This window comes from Ctenocephalides felis, unplaced genomic scaffold, assembly GCF_003426905.1.
Source record: "Ctenocephalides felis isolate EL2017-DRISC unplaced genomic scaffold, ASM342690v1 CF-g0.4_SCAFFOLD_03573, whole genome shotgun sequence".
NCBI lineage: Eukaryota > Metazoa > Arthropoda > Insecta > Siphonaptera > Pulicidae > Ctenocephalides > Ctenocephalides felis.
In genome coordinates, this window is record NW_020539727.1 from 10,170,569 (window position 1) to 10,183,654 (window position 13,086).

The 13,086-nt window shown below is 31.0% G+C and overlaps 1 non-coding gene across 1 annotated transcript; it reads right to left on the reverse strand.

Moving 5' to 3' along the window:
* Window positions 1–12,147: 12,147 nt before the first annotated feature.
* Trnah-gug lies at window positions 12,148–12,219 on the reverse strand. The gene has a single exon. It is a non-coding gene; the product is annotated as a tRNA-His (tRNA).
* Window positions 12,220–13,086: the final 867 nt, after the last annotated feature.

The following is a 13,086-nucleotide window of genomic DNA, read 5'->3' on the forward strand; positions in this document are numbered from 1 at the left end:
TTGATGTGATTTTTCGTAAAATTTGACCTGTTGAATACGAATGTGGAGTAGAAATTAAGTGGAATAACAACGGTGTGTTTTGAGTGTTAGTTTGGATGTTTAGTTGTATCGTTGGTGATGTTTTTTTAGTTAGAACAATTTGTTTATAATAACTGTTTTGTAGTATTATTTGTGTTTTTAATACAATGGAGACGGATCATGCGCAAATGATAAACGAACCGGAGACCGTGTCGCATGTCATAACATACGGTGAGTGCTGTCATAATGTCATCTGTCAAATTAACACTCGTTTAATTTTGGAATGTATTAATTTATTTGAAAATTTTACTAAAAAACTTGTTCACAGCTTTTTAGATTATGTATTTTTTTTACAAAATAGGGGTTTGAGGTAGGAGTGTGAAAATTTAGGGTTGAATGTATGTTTCAATTCTGCATAGTGAACAAACCGATCCTATTTGCTAATGTTTGGGTGGAGTGACTAGGGCGGATGTTGAGCACGCCATTATGGGTGCAAAAAATCGGAAAAGGGTTGACAAGAGCCATAGAGATTGTAAGGAAAAAAATCTCCCTTCCAATCAATTTTATAACATTATTGACAAAGGATATATGATGCACTATACAATTATATACAAGCAAATAAAATAAGTGTAAATATTAATTATAAAATGGATGATGACTAATGTACTTGTATACAAAGTCACCAAATAAACAATAAACAAACTAAGAAAATAATGAACAAAGCACATAACTTTGGTCCAAAAGACTGAGATAAGATAAGATGCTTTTTTCTCAAACAAAAGTACATCAGCGACATCAGTTTCTGCCAATAATTTTTTAACTTCCCTTAGGGTAAGTTATTGTAATGGGCCGAAAATCGAAATTGAAGATTTTTATATTTCTCGACGTTTTGAAGGTTTCTGAACATTTTGGCATACCTCAGAAAAAATGCATGTGTATGTGTGTGTATGTATACAAATTTCCAGTCACGTTTTCGGGCGCACGGATTAACCGATTTGAATAGTTACAAAAATATTATTTTTCTATTGATAGGGAGAAGAGCTGATTAGTTTTTGGCAAAGGCAAGTCCAGCCGTTTCGGAGATACGGAGCAAAGAGTGCAGAAAATAAAAATCGAGTTTTTGAGAGAACGGAGTATCCGATTTTAATGATCTAAAAAACATTCAATTAGTAATGATTGGGAGAATTGTTTATTATTTAGTTTTTGACAAAGGCAGGCCTAGCCATTTCGAAGATACGGAACTAAATATGTAAAAAATGGCAGTTTTTGAGAGAACTCAGCGTCCGATTTAAATGATTCAAAGAACTTTCTGCTTGTCTTAACAAAATAATTGATTTAGGGATAAAAATTGTATATATATTTTTTTTTTAGTTTTTTTTTGTATATCGAAAATAATTCAGATTTTATTTTTAATTCTGACTAAAGTTCTAATATACTTTAAACAAATAATTTCAACTTTGCACTTCAGTTTATAATTCTTATAAATATCAGACAATGTTACAATGTTTATAATAATCTATTTGAAAACATTCAGTATTCCTCGAACATTTCGTTACGCTACGGGAAATTCCAGCAATTTGCCTTAAGGCACGATGCCATACACCCTACTAGTTAAAACAATAATTTACTATTTTCATAAAGGTGCATGTGTTTAATAAGGGCTAGTTCAATATTACAAATATATACTCAATTTTTTTATAGATTTTTACATAATATATATTCATTTAATATTTATTGATTACTATTAGTCTTTTCTAGACCTTTCTAGAATGATAGATTTGTAAAAACTTAAACGCTTATTAGATTCAAAATTAACCCTTTCCACTCGGATGCCGCCGCTGCGACGACAAAATACATATTAATTCCGAAATTCGCAAGTGTAAAGGGTTAATAACTTTATTTAAATATTTTACTACCGAATTTGTTTATAGATTTTCAGGTAATTTTAACGAGGTTTTCATTTAATATTTAAAAAAGAACTTTTCGGATTGAATGATACATTTTTAAAACAATCATCAAAAAATCCAACTCGGTAAATTTATGTTTTCTTGACGTTTCAAGCCATTCTGAATCGAATGAGACCAAATTTGGAAAAAGTGTGTGGAAAAAAACGGCTGGACCGATTTCAAAATTTCAAAAGTCATTCAATGTAACTCGATAAGGACTTAGGGTTGGTCAGTTTTGCACAATTATCGGCCAAGCCATTTTTTACTAATTAAGAGAAAAGTGAAAATGTTTCGTCCACGTTTTAGCCAAAATTTCTGAATCGATTTTAAAAATTCAAAAACTATTCGAAAGACAAGAGCCTGAAATAATATCTATTATTATTGATTACGGCTTGCTTATGAATAAATAAATAAATAAATAAATAAAGATATTATTTTGGAATCGAGCTTATCGGCCAAGCTGTTTCTTCGTAATTCATATTTGGATTTTTATCTTTTTATTTTGATAGATATCATGGTCTTAAAGATCATATTAAAATTTTACGGCCCTAACGCAAGTAGTTCAATTATAAAAATTCACCAAAGTTTGAAAAAATATTATTGTCAAAATTTGTGTCAAAAGTTACTTTTGTGATGTGATAAATCAAACATTGTCAATTAATTAAAATTTGGAATAATAATCTACAACTTTTGGACATGAAACACGTGTCTGTGTAATATAATTAATATAATTACAATTAATTTAAATGTGTTTGAGAAAATTAAATTGGTAATCGCATTGTTAAGATTTAATTGAAAAGGCGAAATCGTGATTTTTTAAATAAACAGTTGAAAATTTTATCTAGAGATCTAAATTTCAATTTTGGTAATTAAGTCAATTATTAAACCCAACTGGAAGTTTGCAAAATAAGGCAAAATGCCACTTGTAACTAGTTTATATAAATTTCATAAATATTTGAAAAATATATATAATAGAAAGAGCAAGGATTAATATAATGCTTCCTAATAATAAAACGTCATGTTTCGATTAAACATTTCAACGAATGTATAAAATATACAAATTCACAGGTTGCCAGCCAAAATTATTTATGACACCTGTCAAGTTGACTTTTATATGGCACGTGTATGGGAGATGTAATACATCAAGATATTCTAAATATTTTTCTTTACAAAATCCCTATTTTTGCATAAAATCCTATAATATGAGGGTAGACGAATTATATGATAATTCATATGAGCTTTGGCTTGGTTGCAAAATTAGGTTTGATACCCACTTCTGTCAGCTTGATATCAAGCTGTTGTAACTTAACGTGAAAACAGGGTAAGGGGTAAACTGGGATTACTGTGTCTAATAAAAAATTTAGAAGACGTTGGGTTTTTCTAAAAACCATATTAAATCTCTCCTTCTATTACCTCAGGTTGTTAGGTTATAATTTAACCAACACTAATTTGTTGGTATAATTTATGTATTTGTTGCAAGTTCTTTTAACACTTATGATTTGTCACTAAGTTCTAATTCAAGAGGATATATTTATTGATTATTTATTACATATATTGTTACACGGACTTTAGTTTTAGAAGTGGGAAAAATAAGTTCGATACAAATCAGCCACCCCTTCTGCATAGTAGCAACTTTCCAGTGTAAAAGCTCAATGCCATGAAGATTGCCGCCTTCATGGTCAATATAATGAAATGAAAATACGTCCGAGCAGCATCATGAGACTCTTAATTCCTGATTCTCAAAAGAATAATATAAAAAACAAAATCATAATTTTTATAAATTTGTTAAAAGTTAAAAATGTTTCCTTCATGTACTCGTATTTCATAAAAAAAAAACTATTTAAAATTGCAAATATAATTATACAATTTTTTTTATTAATGATATAAATTTTTCAAAAATATTGATTGATATTTCTAAATTTACTTCAGCAGTATTTTTTTCATCAAAAGTTTTGATTTGACTGTAATTTACAACCAACTTCTTATGGTTTTACAGTATATTATAACTATTTTTATTTTGGCATATTTTTTACCTATCGAGTAACTTATCAATATATTTTTATTTAGTAATACTGTAATAAACTAGTGGGGCGCATGGCATCGTGCCTTAAGGCAAATTGCTGGAACTTCCCGTACCAAAAATTATTTTTTTTTTTAAAAGATTAACATTTTTGAAAAAAATTACTCTGAAAAAATATATTTTTGAGAAACTATAAATTTTTGACAAAAACTTACTTTTTGTTGAAAAATTTATTTTGAAATATTTTGGAAATTCTGAACTTTTTTTCAAAGCAATCGTACTGCTTTAAATGCATAAAGACTAAATATCGAAGCGCGTAAGCGCCGCGTCGTCGTCTAACGGATAAACACTGGTACGAAACCCATAGAAATGTTAACCCATCTTATACTTATTGTTAAAATAAAATCTCTATAAAATATCTGATAATTTGATATGCATATGTCTAATGATTATTGTTGACCGCCAAATGGTATTTTTTTTAGTTTTTTTTACTAGATCTCCGAAACCGCTAGACCTATCTTCATGAAAATTTGATAAGTGTTCATCTTGTTCACACAAGTGAAATGTTTTTTGAATTATTCAAATCGGACGCTCCGTTCTCTTAAAAACTGAGTTACCGTTTTTAGCACTTTTTGCCCCATATCTTTGGAACGGATAGACCTGCCTTTGACAAAAACTAAACAGCACGTCTCCTTATCAATACAAATCGAATGTTTTTTGAATTATTCAAATTTCTTCATCCGTGTTCCCGAAATCGTCGATGAAAATTTGTATCCGAACACACATACATTCACGCACACACACACACATACACACACACATACATCAATTTTCTCTAAGGTATGCCAACATATTCAAAAACCTTTGAAATGTAAAGATATATAAAAATTTTCATTTTGGATTTTTTTGCGATTACTATAACTTACCCTATGGAAAGTTAATTATAAATAAATCAATTTATCATCTCCAGAACATTAACAATCGTCATTTCATTTCAAATTCAATTTCAAAAACAAAAATAGTTGCCAAATTTACACAAAACTGAAAAAGTGCTCCCGCATAGTCACAGTCTAAACGCATTTGCAAATGATTCTGTGCGACATTTTCACTTATACTGTGCTTAGCTTGGCGGCATTTTCACATTTTTCAATAGTTTCTCACAAAATTGGAAAATTGCTCCATTACATAAACATTCTAAACGCACTTGCGTAAACATTTGTACCAGAGTGGCGCTTAGACTGTGCTTAGCCTGGGTGATTCTTTGAATTTTTAATCCAAAATTACAAAAAAAATTTTTTGAAAAAAAAATTAGAAACAAAAAAATTTTTTTTCCAAAATTAATTATTTTGTTGAAATAAGCAGAAAGTTCTTTGAATCATTTAAATCGGACGCTTAGTTCTCTCAAAAACTGCCATTTTTTTAACATTTAGCTCTGTATCTCCAAAACCGCTGGGCCTACTTTTGCCAAAAACTAATCAGCATATCTTCCTATCAATAGGAATCGAATGTTTTTTAAACCATTCAAATCGGTTGATACGTTCTCTCAAAAACTCGCTTTCTATTTTCTGCACTCTTTGCTCCATATCTCCGTAACGGCTGGACCTGCCTTTGCCAAAAACTAATCAGCACATCTCCCTATCAATAGGAATCGAATGTTTTTTAAACCATTCAAATCGGTTGATCCGTGCGCCCGAAAACGTGGACGAAAAAACGCGGACATACAAAACACACACACACACACACACATCCATTTTTTCTGAGGTATGCCAAAATGTTCAGAAACCTTCAAAACGTCGAGAAATGTAAAAATTTTCGATTTCGATTTTTGGACGATTACAATAACTTACCCTACGGGAAGTTAATAACTGCATTTATTAGGCATAAAAATATCCTAGACAACAATCAAATATATACATTTTAATAACAAATTACTTGCAGTTTCAGTTATTCTTACACAAAAAATATGTACATTAGGGACATTTCCTTAATATGGACAATTTCGAATTTTATTGCTCCCAGGGGCTTAAATGCTTCCAAATTGATAAGAAAAAATTCTCTTAAAATTTTAGCTTCTAATATTAACTTTTAGATAGTGCGCAATTCAATAGTGGACAACATTTCGAAAATTTTAAAACTGTTTTTTAGGTATAATTATTAGCGACAAATAAATTAAAAGTGACAATTCGTGTCATCTTTTATTGAAAGTTCGACGCTCTGCAAAACAGGTTTTTTATAATTTGTTATTTGTTTTGTAGAGCGTCGAGTTTTGAATAAAACTCATTTATTTGTTCGCTAAGTTATAACTAAAAATCATTTTTAAAATTTTTAAAAGAATTTTCACACTATTAAAAGACAATATTAAGAGCTATAATTTCTAGAGAATTTTGTTTTATCAATTTGGAAACATTTAAGCCCCTGGGAGCAAGGAAATTCGAAAATGTCCATATTAAGGACCACTCTAATGTACATGCATTTAAATAATTAAGCTTTTTTCTGAAATTTGTATAAGAGCTTATAGTTGTTATATATAATAAACTAACATTTATAATAAGGTATAAAATAAATTATGGTGGAACGTGACAATCTATTTTAACTTTATAACAGGACTATAGTCCAAATGTTTTGATTGGTGTTAATCATTTTTATTTGTATCTTTCTAATCAGTGTTTGCACATATATCACATGTGTAAATATATATATATATATATATATATATATATATATATATATATTGTAATGAATTAGATAACTCAAACGCCGTCAGTCCGGCGTTTGAACAACTAATACATTTGAAAAAAACATATGGTTCGTATAGAAACGCATGTAGCGAACGGATTCAAGATTGGCTGCATAAATTCTCACTTAAAATATTTTAGAGATGATCATAAAGCTGATAATAGTAAAATCGACATTGATAAAAAATTGTTCGACCTAGTTTTATTGAATGTGTAATATACAGCTTGCTCGACAGTGTCTTTGGTAAAATCTTAAACCTTAAATCTTAATATGGGATCGATTCTGCCGCATAACAGAAAAATGTTATGAAAAGGCCATGCAACGCTATGATACATTATGCTACTGAATCATACTGAATACTGTCAAAATGTCATGTGTTTATTGTGCATTCAGGCGTTTTACACATAAACTGCAACGTCACTTGTATGTTATGAAGCTGAGTCAGAAAGACTCTGTTATTTGAGATTGTTTTTTTTTGACATTTGTGCGGTTTCTGGGTTGGGTTTTCAATGTGACAACCTGAGAAAAACGCCTGACACTTCTGGAAAGTTTTTCATAACATTGCTTTGCCATAACATTTTTCTGTTATGTGGCAGAATCGGTCTCATAATCTCTTGGGCTTGTGCAAAAACTTTAACAAATTGTTTGGTAGTAGCCTTCATTATAACAGCTAATGTATGCTGATAGCTATGAAGCAGGGTCAGAAAGACCCTGTAATCTAAGATCGTTTTTTTGACATTTGTTTGGTTTCTTCGCCTGACTACACATTAACCACATGGCTTTTGTCAATATTTTGTATGGAAAGTTCTTCATAACATGGCCTTGCCATAATATTTTTCCGTTATGCGCCAGAATCGGTCCCAAGTTTTATTTATTTACTTTATATATAAACGTCGCCATCCAATTTATAAACTGTTATATTTTGTCTTTAAATACGAATAATGAGAAAACAAATTTTATAACAATCTATTTGAAGTCATTTAATATTTCTCGAATATTTCATTACGATACGGGAAGTTACAGCAATTTGCCCTAAGGGACGATGCCATGCACTACTGGTTCTTTATCTTCTCAAAACCATCTCAACATTTTGGCATATATTGGAAAAAAAATGATGTATTTGTGTGTGATACTAAACTAGGTCTTTTGTCTAGGTATGTCGGACTCAATACCGCCTGGGTATAAAACCTCCGCTTTGCCTTTGCTTCTGGTCCCCACGTAGAGGGAGGATCTAGAATGCTATCATTCTTGCACTGATTTTATACTTATCCCAAATGAGCAAAATACCATTCACTTATATGAATCGTTTTTTTTACGTGCGTGTGTATTTGTTTTTTTATATAGTGAAGGAAATGCCTTTACACATCCCAGACTAGGTCTTTTGTCTGGGTATGCTGGACTCAATACCGCCTAGGTATAGTACCGACTAAAACCTCTGTTTTGCCCTGGCTTCTGGTGCCCCCGGAAACCGCCGTTAGGCATCACTTTGTGGGGGGAGGATCTAGAATGTTATAATTCTTACACTCGTCGTCATTATAATTCTTACACTGAAATTATACTTATCCCAATTGAGCGAAGTTCCACTCACTTGTATGTATCATTGTGCTTGTACCGGTGTGTGTGTGTGTGAGTATTTATATGTGCGGATACAATTTTTCATCGATGATTTCGACCCGTGGTCAACCGATTTGAATGATTCAAAAATTGCATTCGATTGCTACTGATAAGAAGACATGCTGATTAGTTTTTGGCAAAAGCTGGTTCAGCCGTTAAGAAGATACAGAGCAAAGAATGCAGAAAATAGAAATCTAGATTTTGAGAGACCGGAGCATCCGATTTGAATGATCCAAAAAGATTCAATTCATAATGATACGGAGCTAAATGTACAAAAAATTGCAGTTTTTGAGAGAACTAAGCATCCGATTTGAATAATTCACAAATTTCTGCTTGTGTTGACGAAACAATTGCTTTTGGAACATTTATTTTTTTTCAAAAAAAATTTCTTTTGTATATCGAAAATAATTCAGATATTGTTTTTAATTTTTGATGAAGTTCTAAAGCTCGCTTATATAATTTATATAAATAATTTTATCTTTGTAAATCAGATTATATAACTCTTATAAACATTAGATAATCTATTTGGAAACATTTAATAATCTTTGAACATTTCGTTACGGGAAGTTCCAGCAATTTGCCTTAAGGCACGATACCATACACCACTAGTTAATAATTGAAGTTGCACCATCTTATAAAATTTCATATACAAATACTTATTTATTATTTTTACATTATTATATATATTATTACATTTTTATACACTTCAATTCATTTTTCTTTCTAAATTTCTGCCCTTGTGATTTTTGATGCAGTGCTTCAGCCCTCACTTCCCTGTATTTTTTTCCTAGTTTTCAGTCTTTCATTTTACGTTCAACGACGTCGTGTAGATGCACTCTTTTTACAGAATGGGTCCGATCCAGTTTCCTTTTCTTTTTAGGATCGTGCTCAGTAGAGTCCTTTCTTTGCCCACACTTCTCAAAACTTCTTCATTTGTTATATCTTATCAGTCCACTTTATCTTCTCCATTGTCTTGTTCGTCTTTCTTAGAGTCCATGTCTCTGATCTGTACAGAGCTAAGCATCAGACTTAACATATCTTTATTACCTTCTTACCCAATTCGAGACCCAGTGAATCTTATATTAATATTATTCTTCAAAATCGATCTATCACCTTTTAGTATCGATTTTATTTTTCTAGTATCCCCATCACTAAATCATGTTACTGTTACTAACATGCAAACTTTCGGTTTGGCACCAAATATTTTTCGTTGTTGTCCCAGCCAAGATGAATATTATCGCAAGTAGACACTTTTGATGGCACTGCCAACATATGACCGACCGGCCAAAAAACATACCGAATTTCTTTTATTCTGATGCACTAAAGTCAGATAAATGGCCATTAGTAAATTAAATTGACACGGAATGAGAAAGAGTTGGGTTTAAATTTAAATTTGTAGAAGATTTATGGTATTTTCTGAGGATTTGAGAAATGCAATTTGGGATGCCACATGATTTTGGTTTGATGGTTTTATTTGTTTTCTTTGGCTTTGCATATCAGTATCGTACGATCCATACATGTATACATATAAATTTTCTAGTTCTTTGATGTGATTTAATTGATTTCCAAACTAGTAGAGTGCATGCCATCGCGCCTTAAGGCAAATTGCTGGAACTTCCTGTTCCGTGATCAAAATTCTTGGTACGGAACCCAAAAAAAATTACACAAAATGTGTACACATTATTAAAATCTCTATAAAACATCTGATAATTTGATGTGCATAAGTCCAATAAACATTTTGGCCGCCAAATGACATTTTTTTAACCTATTTTTATTGAGAGTCCATAATTCCTTCACAAAAATTTAATCAGTTCTTCATCTTGTTAATACAAGTAAAATGTTTTTTGAATTATTAAAATCGGAAAAACTGAATTACCGTTTTTGGCACTTTTTGCCCTGTATCTTCGGAACGGCTAGACCTGCCTTTGCCAAAAACTCATCAGCACGTCTCCTTATCAATACGAATCGAATGTTTTTTGAATTCTTCAAATCCGTTGATCGGTGTTCCCGAAATCATCGACGAAAATTTGTATCCGCACGCACACACACAAACACATTTCTCTAAGGAAATATTTTACCTTTGAAACGTAAAGTTATATAACAATTTTCATTCTCGATTTTTTTGTGATTACTATAACTTACCCTGCGGGAAGTTAAAAATGTTTATATATTATTTTGCATTCAATCCAATATCGAATTTATAAAAAAAAATAATTATACATTGTCAAATAGTTGGTTATCATCAATGATTTATGAAATATTATGTATAAAATACGATGTTCGTTAAGACCATGCATATTAACATTAATTGTTCAAACATCTATTAAAATAATTAAAAAATATCAGTTGAGAAGAAACTGCCCGGCCGATCTTAATCTAAAACTGATCTATCGAACGGTTTTTAAATTTTGTTAATAGTTCTGAATTTTTGGCGAAAACGTTGCATTTTTCTGCTAATTCTGGAAAAACGTCTGCAAAAAAATGAACGTGAGTTCTGTTTGGAGTTTCATCGAATTGTTTGAACATTTTTGAAATCCGTACAGTAGTTTTTGAAAATAGGTCATGTTTTGGCTATAATACAAATACGCATAATTTTACCAATTTTGATATCAAATGGTTCAGAATGACTTGAAACGTCGGGAAAGCATTAATTGAACAAATCTGATTTTCTTTTGAAAAACGCGGACTTTCTAGGGAAGTTGTTGAATGAAGACAAATATGTACATTTGTGTGGGAGATTTTTATTTTAAAAAATGACTGATTTTTTTCGAAAATGCACGATATATACTCCTTTGGATTAAGATTAACATATTGAAGTACTTTAAAGGCTGGGTTGTGAAAAACTAATCATGGTAAGCATAATATTGTTTTCATGCATAATATATTTCTAGCTTCTATTAGTTTTTACATAATTTCCAATCACGATATTGTAATTCTAAGACATTCTATTCAAAATGAAAAAACATATTTCCGAAAATTTCGATATTAGGCATCTAAATAGTTTAGTTGTTTTAAACGCTATTTCTACAGTTTTAATAGAGTCTTGTGCTTCAAACAAGAAATACAAATTAGGTGTAAGTGGCACTTTGCATTGAGGCAAATTGCTTCAACCGTTGATCGGTGTTCTCGAAATCGTCGACGAAAATTTGTATCCGCAGACACACATACATAAATTTTTTATAAGGTATACCAAAATGTTCAGAAACCTTTAAAACGTAAAAATATATAAAAGTTTTCATTCTCGATTTTTTTGCGATTACTATAACTTATCCTACGGGAAGATAAAAATTTTCATTTACTGCAAATCAATTTTAATTTCAGACATCTTTTTAAATAAAAATCTCCCACACAGATGTATATATTTGTCAACAATTATTCAACAACTTCTCTAGAAAGTACGTATTTCACTAGTAAATCGTATTAGCGAAATTTATATTTTCTCGACCTTTCAAGTCATTGTGAATCATATGACACCAAAATTGAAAAACAAAAAAAGAATAAAAATCATCTTCTTAATGGGAATTTAAATTAGCAACTTTTCACATAACATAATGACCATTTTTCTCAATTTTCAATGGATTTTTTTTAAGGTAAACTTTTCGTAGGCGAATAATATGTCAGGATGATTGCTTAAAATAATAAATTGGTATAAATAAATAATTTTATACTTATCATTTTGTTTGAAATCATTAAATTTTGTTAGACATAAACTGTAACAAAGTATTAGACAAATAAGCGAATATTTTAAGATAATATAAAAACGAATTAATTCACAAATGTATTTTTGAAAAAAAAATTAAAAAAATCGTGCGCTGCCGTGACCAGGATTCGAACCTGGGTTACCACGGCCACAACGTGGGGTCCTAACCACTAGACGATCACGGCTATCGGCGCACGTGATAACTTTTGCTCGAATCGGGAGCATTACATTACGTTCGTGTACTGTGATTTTGTTCAATAAAATTGTACGGTGGGCGGCGTCCAAGTGGAAAGGGTTAACTAGCTGTAAGTGGAATTCTGACTTAAGACAATTAGGGCATTGTGCCTTAAGGCAAATTGCTGGAACTTCCCGTACCACAATTCAAAATTCGAGTAATTAAAAATGATCAATAATAATAATCAATAAAAGTTGATCAATGATTTGAGACTTTTAATGGAATTGCGAACCATATTAAATCATTCTATCTTAAATCATTTATTTTGAAATATTTTGGAAATTCTGAACTTTTTTTCAAAGCAATCGTACTGCTTTAACTGCATAATGACGAAGTATCGAAGCGCGTAAGCGCCGCGTCGCTGTCTAACGCGTAAACATTGGTATGGAACCCATAGGAATGTAAACAAAATTTATACTTATCGTTAAATTATCTGATAATTTGATGTGCATATGTCTAATGTTCATTTTTAACCGCCAAATGGCTCATTTTTTTACTTTTTCCTCCATATCTCCAAAGTCGTTGGACCTGCCTTTCCAAAAATTTGAACAGTTCTTTATTTAGTCAATACAAATGAATAATTCAAATCGGACGCTCCGTTCTCTTAAAAACTGAGTTACCGTTTTCGGTACTTTTTGCCCCCTATCTTCAGAACGGCTAGACCTGCCTTTGCCAAAAACTAATCAGCACGTCTCCTTATCAAAACGAATCGAATGTTTTTGAATTATTCAAATCGGTTGATCCGTGTTCCCGAAATCGTCGACGAAAATTTGCATCCGAACATACATACATACACGCACACACACATATACATCTA